This window comes from Anopheles darlingi, chromosome 2, assembly GCF_943734745.1.
Source record: "Anopheles darlingi chromosome 2, idAnoDarlMG_H_01, whole genome shotgun sequence".
Taxonomy (NCBI): Eukaryota; Metazoa; Arthropoda; class Insecta; order Diptera; family Culicidae; genus Anopheles; species Anopheles darlingi.
In genome coordinates this window covers 755,783-772,500 of record NC_064874.1, presented here as the reverse complement: position 1 = coordinate 772,500, position 16,718 = coordinate 755,783, and the positions used below count along the sequence as shown (strand labels likewise).

The 16,718-nt window shown below is 52.6% G+C and overlaps 1 protein-coding gene across 4 annotated transcripts in view; it reads right to left on the bottom strand.

Moving 5' to 3' along the window:
• The window catches only part of LOC125952715 (uncharacterized), a 63,484-nt gene extending 47,894 nt beyond the window's left edge, over nucleotides 1-15,590 (bottom strand). For 2 of the 4 annotated variants that reach the window (XM_049682373.1, XM_049682377.1), the window contains exons 1-2: nucleotides 15,422-15,583; nucleotides 13,302-13,745 (exon numbers count right to left, since the gene is read on the bottom strand). The gene's annotated coding sequence lies outside the window, so the exon portion shown is untranslated. Of the gene's footprint in view, nucleotides 1-13,301; nucleotides 13,746-15,233 lie in introns of all 4 variants that reach the window. The other 2 variants (XM_049682376.1, XM_049682375.1) reach the window with 2 other exon arrangements.
• Nucleotides 15,591-16,718: the final 1,128 nt, after the last annotated feature.

Below are 16,718 nucleotides of genomic sequence, written 5' to 3'. Positions count from 1 at the left end.
AATCCATCCGATTCGCCTCCCCCTTTCCACACTCCGCAGATGGGGCTCCGAGTATTCCGAGGTGCCGGACGACCTCAAGGCGTGTCATTATGGGTGGTTATTTATTTATTTTTTATGTTTTTAACTCGCAACGAAGGTGAGGCGAGTCGAGGTAATGGTGGTGGTGGTGGCCACCTTGGTGGTGGATTGGTCGCACCAATCTGCACCGGCACATGGTACCAAAGATCCGGAGATCCGGGATAATCCGTTCCAAGGTGTGAGGTCTATTGGGTTATACTGCTTAATTCAAATTGCCCGAGCAAAGATTGGAATGTTAGAAGCTCCACCACGACACACACACACGCAATTTGGATTCGATACGTCCGGTGATAAGCAGCTTTGTGAGCACAAACTGTACGTTTGATGACCTCCCAGGCGGCGGATGTGCAATTGTTGTTGTTGTTGGTGCGCCATCTGGGTCTGGATGTTTCGAAACGTTCTTCTCTCGGGTCTCGGATCCGGTCCGTACGGGTACGTAAACAGCAGCAGCAGCAGGAGCAGCAGCGCCACAACCGACATGATTGGCGATGTGTTTTCCCTTTTCTGTAAAAATATAATAAATCCTTCCCACTCCCCTTCTTGCCTCACCACCACCGAGGTTGTCATAAAGAGAGATTCAGTTTTTTTTATAACACCCCCGGCCGGCTGGTTGGCGACGCCGATGTCCATAACGACTTGCATCGATGCAACACGCAGCATACGGCACTCATAGCAGCAACAGCAGCAGCAGCCATGCGTGGGATTAGTGGTGCAGGCTGGCATGTGAGGCATCCAAGGATATCAAGGCGCGCGCGGCGACGGGGATTAAGAGCTCATAAAACTCCAATCTCTCTCTCTCTCCCTTGCACACACAAACACACACACACACGCGCGTTCCACGCAAGAGTTGCTTGAGCTTTAATTTCATTTTTATTCGCGCAAAAACGAGGTCCGAGGTCCGGGCTGGTTGGCGCTTAGGTCTCGATTCCCTCGATACCCCCTCCCTAGGAGGCCTCCTCCTCTCCGGTGCAAGAGGTTTACGATTCTCCTCAACCCCTACCCCGCCCGCTGGATAGTAGTGTTGGTCCCTCTTGAAGTAAAGTATTTTATTTCTTTAATGAGAAAGCGAATGCAACAACAACGACGACGGCGACGGCGACGGTGTTTTTACATTTTCAACAACTCCCATCAACACCGACGAGCGCCGTTTGCAAAACATATCCGTCCGTCGATCCGTTTGCCGAATGGATCTCACGACACCCGTTGGCCTGATGGCGATGCTCTTAGACCGCTGCTTTCATAAAGAATAGCATAAAGAAGTGGCATTCCAGCAGCTGAACCAAGACCCCGTGACACACCAGCCGCCTGCCGCAGCACCACCAAGGATCAAGTTTATTAAATTGTTGCCAATCGCCACATCTTGCCATGACTTCCACGAGTTTTCTTTGTGAAATCAACAGCATCGACTCGAGCAAGAGCTCTAGTAGTAAATGTTTGTATTGCACACCAAAGCGCTTGCAACATATTATCTCCCGTTCCAGGCTACTAACCGTTTGTTTTCCTGCACGAATCGTGCATCTCCGAGGGCCCGCGAACTAACCGTTAACGAAATGGACCGGGAAACCGGGAATTGGGGCGCACTCCAGACCGACCGACCCATCGACCGGCCGAGGGACATGATCGCGATCAGCTCGTGAAGCCGCTTGATTTAATCAACATTTATCATCCCGATGATCGCCGATCGCCGTTGATTACAATTTGTTGTAAATCTTCCGTCGCTCCGTCCGTCCTCGCTTCTCCTTCTCCTCCTCCCGTCCCAGTCCGAAAAAGGTAAATATTAACTTACGAGGAACTGGTCACCAATTCCCGGGCGCCGCTGCCAGCTAGTGTCTAATTTTCGTAACGTTTCACTTTCACATCGTTTACGTCACCTCCCTTCCCCTCACTCCCTCTCGTGAGCGAAGGGTTGGGCGGCGCGCCGAAAGGTCGTGATGTCGAGGCCTTCGTGCGAATGCGCCGCGATCCGTCCGCGACTCCGACTTATCGTTCCCAGACTATTTGCCCAAGATGATGATGACGGTGACGGTGACGGTGACGATGACGGTGATAGTGATGCACTGCTTCGGTATTTGATATTTTCCCCTCGACCGAACGGAGAGTGACCGTTCGAGATGGGGATGAGGATCGTTTTGATCCCCGGTGCCGGCTGCTGGTTGCCGGTTGCCGGTTACCAACTGATATGAATTATGAATCGGCATCGGTCGCAACCGGCCCGCCAGCGCCCGCCAGCGTTTAGGTGAAAGTGTATCTCCTGGATCTCCGGTTGGGAGCGTCTTGGGAGGGCTTGTGGCGCGTTGTGCAGGGCAGGTGGTCCCGTACCCGGGTTTACGTAAAATCCAAATATGCTTCCCCGTTCCTTAAGTGCCCCGCACGCGGTAGAAAGTGTCGGGAAAGGGGTGCCGGGGGACGGCGACAGGTCGACACACATTAGCACTCCCGCCAGGAGGAGGGGGAGAGGGGAGGAACACCAGAACATGAGGCATTTGATTAAACTCACAAAACAGATAAAGGTCACGAGAGCCCTTCTCTCCGACGACGACGACGACGACGACGACGACAGTAAACCAAGTGCTTAACGGAGCATAATCCGTTCAAAAACAAAAAGTGAACCTGGCCGGCCTGGGCCTGGGCCCGGGTCCGGGGCCCCGACTACTCCAACCCGAGGCGAGAGGCGCGGCGCATGCGAAGCTGAACAAATTTTTATGGCTTCCGATGGCGTGGCGTGGTGCGCCAGTGAAAGGGTGAAAGGGTGTGCTGTTGCTGGCTGCTGGCTGCTGCTGGCTGCTGTTGTGATGTTTTGCAAAAACCGGAAACCGGAAGGGACCGGTTCGTTTGTGTCCGTCGGTAGCGGGGAAGGGGCACAAAAACGGGAAGCAACTCGTTTGTGACGCTCGAATGGAAAGTAGTGCACGAAACGGTGGGGACGGGGAGGGGGGGGGGGAAGGAAGCACCAACAGCAGGAGGAAGAGAGGGCGGGGAAAGGAGCATCAACATTTTCATCCTGCCATCCCTCCCCGGGACACACTTTTATTTGCATAACGCGCCAACATAAATGTCATTCGTGGAGCCATTCTGACGACCACGACGACGACGACGTCGACGATGCATTCGGTTTGTAGCAGGGAATGGTGAAATGTCATGAGGAATTCCCGCTGTGCTGGCCGCTCGGCGGAAGCAAGCGGAAGCCAGGTTAGAGGGGTGGTTACCCGGGGTTAGGCCAGGCGAAAATTGACCGGATAAGTGAGCGTTACAAGCGTTGATTTGCGATGCGATGATGAAGTTAAGGGCGATGTTGATGGGGGCGGAAACCATCCGGGGGTGGGGGGGTGACCGGGAATTTTATGACTCAATCTGTTGATCTGTTGATGGTAGAAGTGATTGAAACGGTTCGATGCAGAAAGTGAAGTCCAGTCGAGAAGTCGAAGGAAGTCTTTTTGCAAAATGCTTTTCGGCGGCGACAGGGAAGGTTGCTATGCTCAACGGTATGTAGCAATAACAAGCATGCCTACTAGTTTGATTGAATGCGCTCGGAGCAAGGTGTGCTACGCAGCTAAAAACGACATAGTAGACATTGCTCAAGTCACGAACGGAGTTTTAAAAGTGTTCTTTTTCTGTGCGGTTGCTGTTTTTGTTGTATCTGTTTAGTTCTATGAGTTTCGTTAGAAAGTTGTTTTACTAAACCTTCAAAAGTGTTTTTAAGTGTTTCGGATAGGCAGCGAAAGCGTCGTGGGACCCAAATTGTGATGGAGTGACGCTATCGGCATTGATTCTAAGAACGAAGAATCTTTCTTAAAATGGTCGCTTGTAGCATCGAATAAGTAAGTAAAGTAGTGCACCGTACTGTATATTAAAGCATAGCTTTATGTCCCTTCTACCACGGTGCATGCCATGTATGTTCATTGAAACTTGTTCAATTTGATGATCTAATTAATTTTTTTAATGCATTCGTTTGTGTATGTGTGTGTGTGTTGGACTGCTTGGGCGAGCAGAAACAGCTGATTTCACGGGTTAATTTAATTGATAGTACACCAGGCGGCTGCCGTTAGACCGCGGAAAAGCTGTCCCATTTACCGCCCGTAAGACGCCAAGCGAAACCCCCGCTCCGGCCTCCATTTCCACCCCCCCTTCCTCCCCCCCCCTACCACCGCCAAACGGTCACCCCGGGGCCATAGCGAGGCCATTTTGTGTAGCGAATTAAGATAATCACATTTATAACTACCGAAAAAGGGTGGCGGAGGGGGAGAAGGCGCCCCCCTCCCCCCACGCCTTGTCGTTCCTCGTGCTGAAACCGAGAAATGCTGTCCAATTAGTTCGCCTGACAAGCAACCGTCAAACGTCGTCGTCGCTGACTCCGTTTGCTCCACCACCACCACCAGCACCCATGATCGCCTGCTATGTAGATCCTTGGTCCGGGGGTGTCTGCTGGCTGGCTGGCTGCAAATCCTGTGCACCAACATTGCTGGTTGCATAACTTGCTGCCACCAACTAGCGGGCGCCACTCCTTCAGGGCGAAAGCGAAAGTTTATGCTGCTTGCCCCCCACCCGCCCTCACCAGCCATCCTCTTCGTCGTGGTACTGTCGGCCCCCCACGGTTGGCGAAAACATAATGCAGCAGCCGGGTTGGCCGGGCGGGCGTTGGGGTGGGGTGAAGGCGAATGAAAAATGGAAACATTAGACGCCAACGGATCTCGGTGGCGGCAACGGCGGCGGCGGCGGCAGCACTGTTGTGTGCTGTTGTGGCTCTGTTTTCCTTTCATTAAAAGCAAACATCATTATTTCACCTCCACCCGGGGATTGAGTCACTTTCATCTTAAACCATCCCCTCTCCCCCTCCATCATCCCAAGAAGGGCTTTAAAGGACCCCGAAAGGAGGAGAAAGAAGAAGAAGAAGCAAAACATTTTTAGTAGATTCATGCAAATGCACGAATCAGCGAGTACATTCGGTTACACGATTGGACTGCCTAGGCTGCTGATGATTGTATGGCATTCCCATCCCCCTCCCCCCCTCCGTCAGTGACTCGTCGTGTCGCAACCGCAACAACCCTCGCTTCCCCGCCTCGCTCCGGGTTTGCCGCGCGCAAAAAGATCATCTTGGTCTCGGCGGCGGCCCAAAGAGCCGTTGGTCGGTATTGGGTATCAATGCGCGATCCGCGATGGACCAATAGGACCACGGTGGACCGGGTGAATACACGCCTCAACCCTGGCTCCCACTGGTGACCCGGTGGGTGGGGAGGGAGGGAGTGATATTTGTTTACGCCTGCCGCGCCGTCTATCACGATCGCGATCTTTCTGTTTTTTGCGAAGCGCGTTCATAGGTTCGGTTACATCGCATCTGGGGATCTTTCCTGTCCTCCAAACCGACGGTCCACCAACCCCCCTCCCCTGGTTAAAGTGAGGTGATCTCATCGAGCCTTTGTTGCGTCGGAATGTCTCGCCAACCAACCAACCAACCAACCAGCCAACGATTTGAAAGCCACCGAAAGGCATCCAGTGCAACGAGAGGCAGCACCTGGCACTCTGGTTTGCCATTTATTTGCTTTAGCGCTAAACGGAGGCTGTGTCTGTGTGTGTGTGTGTGTGTGTGGTCCTTTGAATGTTGGCTTTTTTGTGGGGCAAACACTAGACTCGCCGCCTCCCCCTGGCCACCACGTCACCATCGGTCGCACAGTTTAGTCACTTTCAATTTCAATCCTCACGGCAATTCGCTGCCGCCGCCGCCGTCGCCGCTCGTCGCTTTTGTTCCACCACCTCCCTCTCCCTCCCGCCATGGCTCCGTCGCTTTTCATAATGGAATCGCTTTTAATTAGCATCAAACCACCAGCTCCTCCTCCTCGTCGTCGTCGTCGTCCTCGGCCACCCATCGATCTCGTCTGGGGTTTGGGGCGGCCGCGCGATCACCACCCATACATGACACGCTGACAAATTCATGACGACAAGCCCCTCGCGCAAGGAATCGCGCACCGCGAGCTTAATAATATATTTATTCCGTTCCGCGCTCCATTCCGTTCCGCGGTCCGTTCGTCGCTCACTGTTTGTTTCGTTCGTTCTTTTTCTTGCTCACGAGACAATCACATGCACATAATACACATGGCGCAATTCGTGATTAGCCGCAAACATAGGCGGCCGGGGGTAAGACGTCACGAATTACTGAGGATCAATCAGGAGGCCGGGAGAGAGGGGGCCCAAAGCAAAGGGCACCGTGGCATGGCGTGGCGGAGACTTTGGATTTTTCGTGACCCAAAATTGCCTTAATTGCATATTATTTCAGGTACGCTGAAGAGTGAGGCAATATCTTCGTCCGACTCGCGGCGAAGGAGGGGGTAGGAATGTTGGGCTTTGTATATGGCAATGTGTGTTTGCCTATGATTTGCTCGCTGCAGAGGGAATTGTCACGAAATTAGTCAGCTCGGCGATTGTTTCATAGCTTTGCCGTTTGTTGTAATTTTAATTAATAAACTAATTGAAACTTGCGGCGGATTGTGCTTGCAGGAAAAGCAACAGAAATAGAAAGAGAGGGAAGAAGTAGTCAAATGCATTAATAATAATAATGAATAATAATACTCCAAAGGTTCCAATACATGAATGCAGCTTCACTGCTAAAAACTGTCAAAAAGAGTGTTAATTGTAATTGCGTTCGTGTACGAGTTCAGTAAACAGTAATTCATTTCATTTCGTCATTTTACTTAGTTTAAAAGACTTAACAATAGCGTTTCAGTCGTTTCAGTAGTTTGAAATTCTTCATTAGTATGAAAGAGCCTGTTTCTTTGAGTTGCGATCTTTAAACAATCGTCGATGTGAGGTCCAATTGTAACATTTTCTAAGCCGTTCCAGGCACAAAAGGAAGATTATCTTCACCAAGAAACGATGCCTTTGCCATTTAGATGAAATTAGACCTCGATCTGTTGATTAAACTGTTCAGGTTTATTACTCCACTCAACCCTTGCAGCAGAGGCTTGCATTGCTGAACGATATGCAAACAATTGTAATCATTCCGCTGCCCCCCCGCACGAACCTCATTTTTCTTCCATTTCATGGTGAATGTCACATCGAGCGCGCTCATTATGCTCCTCGGCAGTTTGTGCCCATGAAAACCCATTAGCATCTGCTTAAAAAGGGATGCCCCGCGAGGCAGTTAATTATTGCCCCGTTCTGAAATGGCATCTCACCATTGCCGCCGGCTCCGGCTCCGGTTCCGTTCCGTTTCGTTTCATTTGCTTCGTTATGCTGCGCTGCACCTCACGTTCCTCGCTCTAACGGGTTCGCTTGTGGTGTTGGAGAGGAGAGGAGGGGGACTGCATGGCCTGGTGTGAAAGTGCATCCTTTTTGGAATGGAATGCCTTCTGGGTGGTGGTGTTTGCCCTTCCACTTTGGAATGTGTTCCACTATCAATTGCACACCACCATGCTATACGCAGAAGGTGGTTATTATGCTGACCAAAAACCAAAAAAACGAACCAACAGCGAGCGGCCGCCGCCTGCCAGTAAACAACAGCGAGAACAATCGCATTCGGAATAGAAGGGCGAGCGCCAGCAGCGCGCGCCACGAGATGTGTCATGTTTAGTTGGAATATTTCATTTTATCAATTCTCGCTCTCTGGTCCACTCCGACTGCTGGAAGAGTTATTAACACGTCGCTAATTTTTCATGCGCCCGACTCATAACTTGTGGCCATCCGCTTTATGCTTTGGGGCCGGCAAATCGACCGCCAATCGGCAATTCGACAGACGGCCTTCGATTCGGGACTCATCAATTACTTAAAATCGGACAAATCTTATGCCCTTTCCCGGCTGGAGTTGGCTGGCTGGCTGGCTGGCTGGCTAGCATGCAATGCGTGCGTAAAAGGGATGCGTTCCGAGCTCGAACTGTTTCTCCTTAAATATTCCGGTAATGGATGGTTTCTGGTCGGTTGTGCGGGCTCCGAATATTAAAAAACAAAAAAAAAAACAGTCCAAATCGTTCCTCGCGGTCATCCTCTCATTTGGGGGGAGGGTGTGCACAGGGGAGGGAGGAAAGGCTGTCATCGCGAGCGCATTGCGCAATCAGCACCATGATGATGAGTTGGAATTAAGCACGCGCTCTGCCCGGCACCGAGCGGCGCAGATTCGGAGATTTCGCGATCGCCGTTCGTCGTCGTCCTCCTTCCCGCCGTCGGTCCTAGAGCCTAAACGCCGCCACATTGCGATTCGACAGATTTATGCTCCGGCGGCGGCGGCAATGTTGGCGGCGGCTGCTTGTGCTTCTTAAGTTAATTTTTCAAAAATGGTTCCGCTCACTGTCACACACACACACACACGCAGGGCGCGTGAGATAGCGAGTGCGTGATGGCAGCGGCGGCGGTGGCGGTGGCGGCGATCGAGGAGTGAATGGAGTGTGAGAAAGGATAAGAACCGATGGGCGGCGCGCACGGCTAGGACCAACATTCCATTCAATGACAGCAATCTCCTCCTTCTCGTCGCGGATGCGCTAAGAGGAGCACACACACACACACGGGGGCATGGACAATGCCCTTTTTACTTCCAAGTCATCGCTGACGCATGGAGCTACTTTGCGTTGCGTTGCGATCGCTATCGGCGAATGAGACCTTCTCTTTGGGGAGGAGGTGGAGCGGGGGGGGGGGGAAGGGAACGTTCTGGTTGGACAACACGCAACACAGATCACTCCTCCTCCCCCCCGGACCCCGCACCTCGCCCTCCGTCACTCCCATTCCGGAGATGAATGCAGCTGCAAATGACTTATGAGTAATGAGCGCCTGGTGCCCGAGGCGGCCATTGCAATCGCTTCAGCAGCAGCAGCAGCAGCAGGTTGCTGGCAGCAACATTCCCTCTCTCTCTCTTTATATACCTCTTCCCCTTCACCATTCGAGACATTTCGATAAAACGTCGTTCAAACATTTTGGGACTGGGACACATCGCCACGAGATCGAGAAACGATCGTTGATGGAAGAGATTCTGACGGCTCTGATGAGCTCCAGCGGACCTCTGACAGGTCATTTATTTTACAGAAAGTAACAAACGCCCCTGCGACCTGCAGCACCACCATCACCACCACCACTCCCCGATGGATGGATTTTGGGAACCCGCCAAAAACACCGCTGGACTTCTCACCATCGCCCCTCGCGTGCCCTCTCTTCCTCGCTCTCTCTCTCTCCTCTCTCTCTCTCTCTTAATGGTTTGGTTGTTTAATCCTTCCATAGCGGATGGGGGAGGCGGGTTGTTGCACTCGAGCTTTCTGCACACAGCTACAGATTGATCGCAAAAAAAGTGCGGAAAAGATTGATGCACAACAGCGGGGCGGGGCCGGGCCGGGCACCCTTCCTTGCCTCTCTCCGCTCCTCGGGAGGGCGGTTGGGTTGGACATTCGGTGGATTGATTGATGTCGGGACCAATTGAAGCCAAATGGTGCTTGGGGGTACCGGTGAGGAAGGATACCGTCAAAAAATGTGTAAAAATCGCGATTTGTGACCTGGGCGCGCGTGCGCGTGGGTGGTGCGCGAGTCCCCTGAATGGCTTTCCATTCATTCCGCACCAAGCGGAATCCCATTTTTCGGCCTTTTTTTTGTTGTGTTCGTTGCGCCACAAAATTCCTTCACCTCGACGACGATGAGGACGATGAGGACGTGAAGTGAATGCAATGGTCTAATGAAGGGGTAAAAGGAGATCGTTTTTTCTTTCTTTCTTCTTAACGTCCTCGCAACGCTGTGTGCGATATGAAGTCATTCAAAATTACCCAAAAACGGGGCGCTCTGGGTGCATCCCGTGATTCCCGATTTCAAAAGCGATTCCTCACCGTCACCGTCGGCACACAATAGCCATCCAGCCAACCAGCCAGCGAGCCTGTTGTGGTCAGAGAGCACAACATGAACATATTGTACCCTTCAATAAGCTGCTCTCTACTCTCGCGGACGCTCTTTTCGGGGGGTAATTTAAATAACTGACGAAGCGCAATCGATCGCAGAACGGGTCGAGTCGTCCGGAGGTGACTCCGGTGACTCGGAGCAGCATGACTAATGCCGGTTTTATTGTGAGAAACGCGCTTTACGTCGAGAGGTTTGGGCGCGTGATTAATGCACCGTCAGGTGACCACAATTTGGGACGGAATTTGGAGGATTGAAGAGGGGGAAAAAAATCCCATCTAGATCGGGAGAACGGAGGACAAGAATTGGATAATCCTGGTCGGTTCTTTAAGGAGCGTTTTTTTTTCTTCGGTACGCATTAAGCCACCTTTCATGCAGAGCACTTCCATTGTTGACTTCTTCGTATCATTTCTTTGTATGGAGCGATCAATAGAAACAACGACTACTGTAATTACCTACTTTAAACATCTTCTACTTGAAACTCGTGACAATCTTATCACATTCCATTCTCTGCCTGCTTCATTCTCCGCCGGCCTTGGTTGTGCCGCCGTCTGCATCGACAACAATCTGGAGGATAACCTTTCCCGAAATCCGCTACTTAGCTGCGGCAGCACGTCCCGCCATCGTCGTCTGAACAAACCGCGGTGCGCGCGGTACCGTGGACCATCGTGAGATCATAAATTATAATCCATAAATAGTCAAAAAGGAAGGCCCTCGACGCTCCGGCTCCGGCTCCGGCTCCAGCGGTCTGGACTCCTGGACGATTGGGTGGTCCGACGGGGTAGCGGTTGCAACAGGAGTTGCTGTTGCTGTTGCGGAGCGCAGAGCCGAAAGGCCGAACATGCAGAGCATGTCATGTTCTGCCTCGTTGTCGCCGGCGTCGTCGTTGTCCTCCGTACCAGTATCGGTTCGAACGATGGTCCGGCAACAATGTTGCCGCCATTTCGTCGTCGCCATTCCGCCCAGACCGCAAAGAACCTCCACGGAACGGAACGGAACGACTACCGCACGGATTCGATCGCCTGACGCGATCGAAGGAGCCGTGATGAGCTCTTTTCTCTTGGAGCACGCTTGAAGGGGAAGCTGCTCCTGCCCAACGCTCCTGGTGGTGGTAGTGGTGGTGGTAGCGATGACCTGAACTGTCACTTACGCCCGATCTCTTGTGAACTGCAAGATCCGATCGCAGCAAGAGCGGCGGTCGCTGTGGCGGTTTACCTTGACTGCGCGCAAGAGTGTGTGGCCATCGTGTTTACGGCAAGACGGGCGTAGTACCTGGCCCGACCGAGTGTACTGGCCACCGGAGAGAAAGGCGATCGGGTCGAGCATCGCCCATAATCCGTGATCTTATTATTTGTTATTTTTGCCCACTCGGTGAGCGATCTCATGCGATCCTCCTCGCAGCGACAAAGCTTTTTCGGCATGCTAGTAGCAACCAAGCGATAGAAGAAGGTAAATCACTTGCGACATCTAGTGAATATCCTGGGTAGCGCGTTGGCAACATGGTCCGATCGCCGATCGCCGTGACTACGATTGAATCACTGGAGGTCGAACGAGCGAACGAATTGATTCGCTTCGAACCAATCCGAAACGACGGCGGAAAAGGGAACGCGAACGCCTTGCGACAATGAACAGTGCGGCTTAACAACGACTGCGCGGCTGTCCTGTACACCGGGACGAGTTCTGGCCGTCCCTCGCTTTAACTTTATCGCACCCAATTAAGCCGTGCCCGAAACGAGCGGAAGATGCCACTCTGTTTAGGGGTAGGGGGTATGGAGGGAGGTAAACCCATGGAGGGTCAGGAAGAACCGAAACCACACCGAGAGCCAAGACAATTCGCTCGAAACGATTCGCATCCGGTTTTTCGCTTCAGCTTCTCGCTGCTGCTGCCGTTCTAGGTCTCGGACTTTGAAAGTGAAATGTGCCAAGAATGGGAAGTGTGTGTCTTAGTGTGGCCAAAAACAGTCTTCACCACCAGTCGTGGCACCGCTGACCGGGTCCGGGTCAGCACAGGATATTGCGGATTTGACTAACGAGAGCGCGAGCGATCTTTTAACGATCCGATCCGGTGAAGGAAATGGAGGTTGTTGACGGAGGTGGCCTTTTGGTCGTCCAAAGTCGTCGTTCTGTTCTGGTCTGTCCGAATCGAGTCCAATTAATTGCGAACAACACCTTGCGCCGCGTGTGCGATCCTCTAAATTGAGTCGCAATTAGGGGGGATAATCAATGAAGATCATTTGGCGCAGAATGAGTCACTGTCCCTGTTGTCGTTGTCCTCTCTCCACGACAGTTTTCTGCTTCCTATTGGTTTTTTTTTTGGAATCACCATCCATAATCCATCCATTCCCGAAAGTTCACCAAAAAAATGACCAAACATTCCATCAGCCAGCGGCTGGTAGCGGCTTATGTTAATGAAGATTTCCTTCCCTTTTTTTTATCTCAGTTTTGCCTCAGAACTGCCACATTCCAAGTGCTGTTTCAAGTGCAATCAAGCTTACGCCTGTGCGCCACTGTGTGTCCATTAAGACCCTACCCTTGATACCGGGTCGGGAGGATTCATTTCGACGGGGGAGCGGGTCCTTCGCGAAATCTCGAGGAAAAATCTGCCAAAAAGCGCGCGCCATTTTTAAACGGCAATTGGCGGCGGCGTGAAGGATTTGGGAAGGAAAAGACGCGTATCGTGCGGTCGCGTCGCGTCGCATCTCTTTGTCGCTCTGCCATATTGCCATTGACTAATGTACGATCCGACGGCCGCGCGCTTGGAGTTGGTTGGCGCACGCTTCTGTCACTGAGGGCCAGTGCGTGGGCCACTAAGCCCACTCGGGAGCACCGAACACAGCAACAGAAGCTGACGCATCAGACCAAGAAATAGGATGGGGGAGGGGGGAGAGGCAGATGCGCTCCACAGGATCCGCTGGTGCGCTCCTGCTGTGTGCGGTGGCGACGCGATCCCTCACACCGCCCGGTAGTAGAGTGGTCTCGGAGCCTTAAATTATTTAAACGATGGGAGGTTGGCACCTTTTTCCGCGCATTCCGATTTCGTGCTCGTCGCCAGCGATTTTATCGTGGTGTGGAGCGGCTACGGGTAGAAGGAAGGGGAGGGGGGGGGGGCTTTCGCCGCCCACGAGACGCGCCGGGACATTAACAAGAGTGACATGAAGTTTACCGTGTTTAAGATAAGCTTGAGGTGCGTTTATAATTAAACCCTACAACAGTGCATCTTCACATTCCTCTTCACAGTTGGAGCTTCCTTGCTGCTTGTTTCGCTTTTCAATTTGAATGATTTCGCATATTTGTGCAACGGAGTTCCATGCATGCATCTCAGTAACGCTGTGAGCAATGTGGTTGCTTGGGTTTCTTCAAAAGTAACTTACCTTCTGCTTCCGCGTCTGGTCCGTGATGATAGTTGATACTGATAATCGCGTTGTTTTCCACGTATTTTCCAACAATTTCCCAGCTCTGCTCAATCTGATTTGAATGCACACACACATCCGTACACGCAAACAGAGACACACCCGATTCACATCGATTGGAACAAATTCAAATCTTCTTCGTAATTTAGGATCTCGTCTAGCGCACCCGAGATCCGAGGGCCGGACCTGGCGAACCACCGGTGGCCATCAGCACACGAGCGAACACAAGAAGCGAACTCCACTTTCTACGCCTTTTTTTCCCCTAACACCTGCCGCTCGTACACACACCTCACACCGCCAGACACGAGAAGTAGTCACCTAAATATGGCGAACAACATGCAGAGACGCATATGCGGTTGGCCGGTTGTCTAGCGTCAGGCTACTTCGACTACGGCTGCTACACTGCTGCAATAATAGACATTAGGAAAGGGAGAACACAATTTCATGTGTTGATTAATTGTGCTCACTAGGAGAATGATGCGCGGATCGCCAGCTCCAATGTTCGTTCGTGGTATGCGAAAAGGGAAGTGGCACCAGCAGCAGCCGCCACCGCCGCTGACCGGGGGGACGATCGCGATGATTAGCATCGCCACCTGAGCCACACACACACACACACAGGCACACGCACACACGCATCCATTCGGTGGCCACTACCAACACCACCACTAGCAGCGGCATTCTCCGGTCAAGGCGCAACGTACTACTACGCGCGGAGAGCATAGCCGCGAGGAGGAGAGCCGCGGTGAGACGCGGTGGCCGGTGCGGGGTTTTGGTCGTCGATCGAGCACGCACTTTCTTGCGATCTTTCTCCTCACGATCGCGATCGCGATTCTCTCACTCGCACTTCTCACTCACTCACTCACTCACTCGCTTTCGGTCTCGCGCCCTCGCGAAGGGCTTTTTGCTTTTGTTTTTGTTGTGGGGCGAGCGAGATCGTTTCTCTTGCGTGCGTGCGTGCGTGCGTGCGTGCGTGCGTGTGTTCGAGTGAAATGCGACAACTAACAGCAGTGAGCAGCTGCGGGATGCAAATGATCGCATTTCGAGCAACACTCGATTGAAATAAAAGATCTACTCGCAATCCACATTCCTTTTTGGTGGTGCTACTCGCAAGGCAAAGGGGCCATTTCGTTAGCAGAAGAAATGATCACGTTGACATCTACTGAGAAAAAGTCAAAAAGGGGCGAATGGCCGAGAAGTACAGCCGATGCTTTTGCCGTTAACATTCGTTGCACGATATTTATGATCTGCATCGGGATTGCTCTCATCGGCCCATAGTTTGTCATTGCATTTTATCTCATTTATGCTGCAGCATGCATACCGTAGCATCGTACAACAAAGCGAAACCAACAATAGCATAGCACTGGCGTGTCAAATCCCATGGTGACAAGTCACACCAGCATAGGACGACCGGCAGCAGCAGCATCAGCAACAGCAGCATAACGCAATGGAATGTGGTGCGGAGAAGCGAGGCCAAAGGGGCCATTGGGATGCACGACGGAGGCGAACGGGGGAAAAAAGGGAAAAAAGAAAATAACAATCCACTCAGAATTGGGCTCAACGCACCAACACTCGCACACACATACTCGCACACTCGCGCACAGGTACGGAGCGGGGTCCGGTTGGTGTTGGTTTCGCTTCTGCGCCTGCGATCCGATTCCGAAGATCGCGCGCCCCTCACATACACATACGCGCACAACGTTCGTTGGAGCCTCTCCTCGTAACGGATGCGACGACGAACAACGATTCCTGCCCCGAAGCAAAGTGGCAAACGTCAATGCTGCTGCTGCTGCTGCTGTTGGTCTGCGCTTTCGGGATCCCGGGCCTGGACCCGGGCCTCCCACCCTCCCACCCTTCCTTCCTTCCTTCCTGCGCCCACTTCTCGGGGACACGTACGCAAAACCTGCTCCGAACGACGGGGACACTAGACCGCTCGTCCGCTTTTCCCGCTGACGAGGGACACGATGGATGTTTTTCCCTTTTTCCACCAGCACTCCAGCACACCAGCACTATCCAAACCCCCCCATAAACCGTGCGTGCTGTAACTGGAGCGAACCAAGTGAGTTGAGGATGCTTTCACGTACCACAAACCGAGCAAACAAACAAACAAACACAACGGTGGTCACAATGGATGGCAGGAATAGAAACCGAGGGACGCGGGGCCGTAGGAGAGGGAGGAAACCGTTCGAACGAGGATCGAACGCACCTTTCGACGGACGCACGGGTGGTGCTCGCGCACGGATCAACTTCCTGCGATCGACTACGGACTGAGTGCCGAGTTGAGCCACCGGAGACTCCCTTTTTCCCGAGCGTTTCTCTCGATTCTCGTGCACCCGGGCGCTCTCTCTGTCTCTCTTCCTAGTTCTCTCGGCATGCAGACGCACCTGGAATGGTGAGACGAGATACCGTTGTGATCACTCTTGATCTGTTTTTTTTTCCTTCACTCGCCACCACTCGGTGAGGTTTTTGTTCGTCTGTTTTTTTCTTCTGTTGCTTTTCTTTCGGAATGGAAAGAACGGTGGCGGTGGTGGTGAGTGAGAAGCCCCTTCCCAAGATGCTGCTGCTGCTGGTGGTAGTGGTGGCGCACGCGACGCACACACACACACACACACCTACCAGTGCCTGCGAGAGACCCGAATGCGAAGCAACGGCGAAATCGTACAAAAGACTTGCTCGATAAGCGACGAACCCGACGATTGCGATATAAGATTTTAGACATTTTTTTCTTCCGTCCGCACGGCAGGATAAGTGCACGGTGGCACCCTTTTTGGACACGATCCGTGAACGCGAGGCTCCTCTACGCCGAACATTGCTTTCGATCCGGGATACGACGATTGGGGTTCGCATGGTCTCGTCGACATGTGTGTGTGTGTGTGTCCGACGACCATAAACAGGAAATATTCCAAGCGAAGAAAGAGCATTCTTCTCACCTGACAAACGGTTTACTCCCCTCCCCTTCCCCGTGTCCACCGCAATACCGGCCACACATGGCCTCGTACAGCCTCATTCCTCTGCTCATAAATGCCGCTGCTGGATCGCTGGCAGAACCGAGCGTTCTGTCTCTGGAATGGGTATCGCCGCCAGTGAGCGACAGAGAGAAAGAGAATGAGGGAGAGAGATAAAAAGAGAGACAAAGAGAGAGAGAGAGATAAAATATAAAAAGAGAGAGAGAGAAATAGGAAAGGCGCAGCAGGGCAACCGCGGGAAAGTGTAGCAAGGAAACTGCGGCGCGGTCAACAGCATGATCATGATGATGTTTTGCTTCCCGGCGATCGAGACCCGGGCCAGGCCAGGCCAGGCCAGGCCAGCGAGCGTCGGCATGCGCACGCTCAGGTGACTCGGCGCTCGCCGCGGCGGGGGTTATGGATTTTCGCACGACAA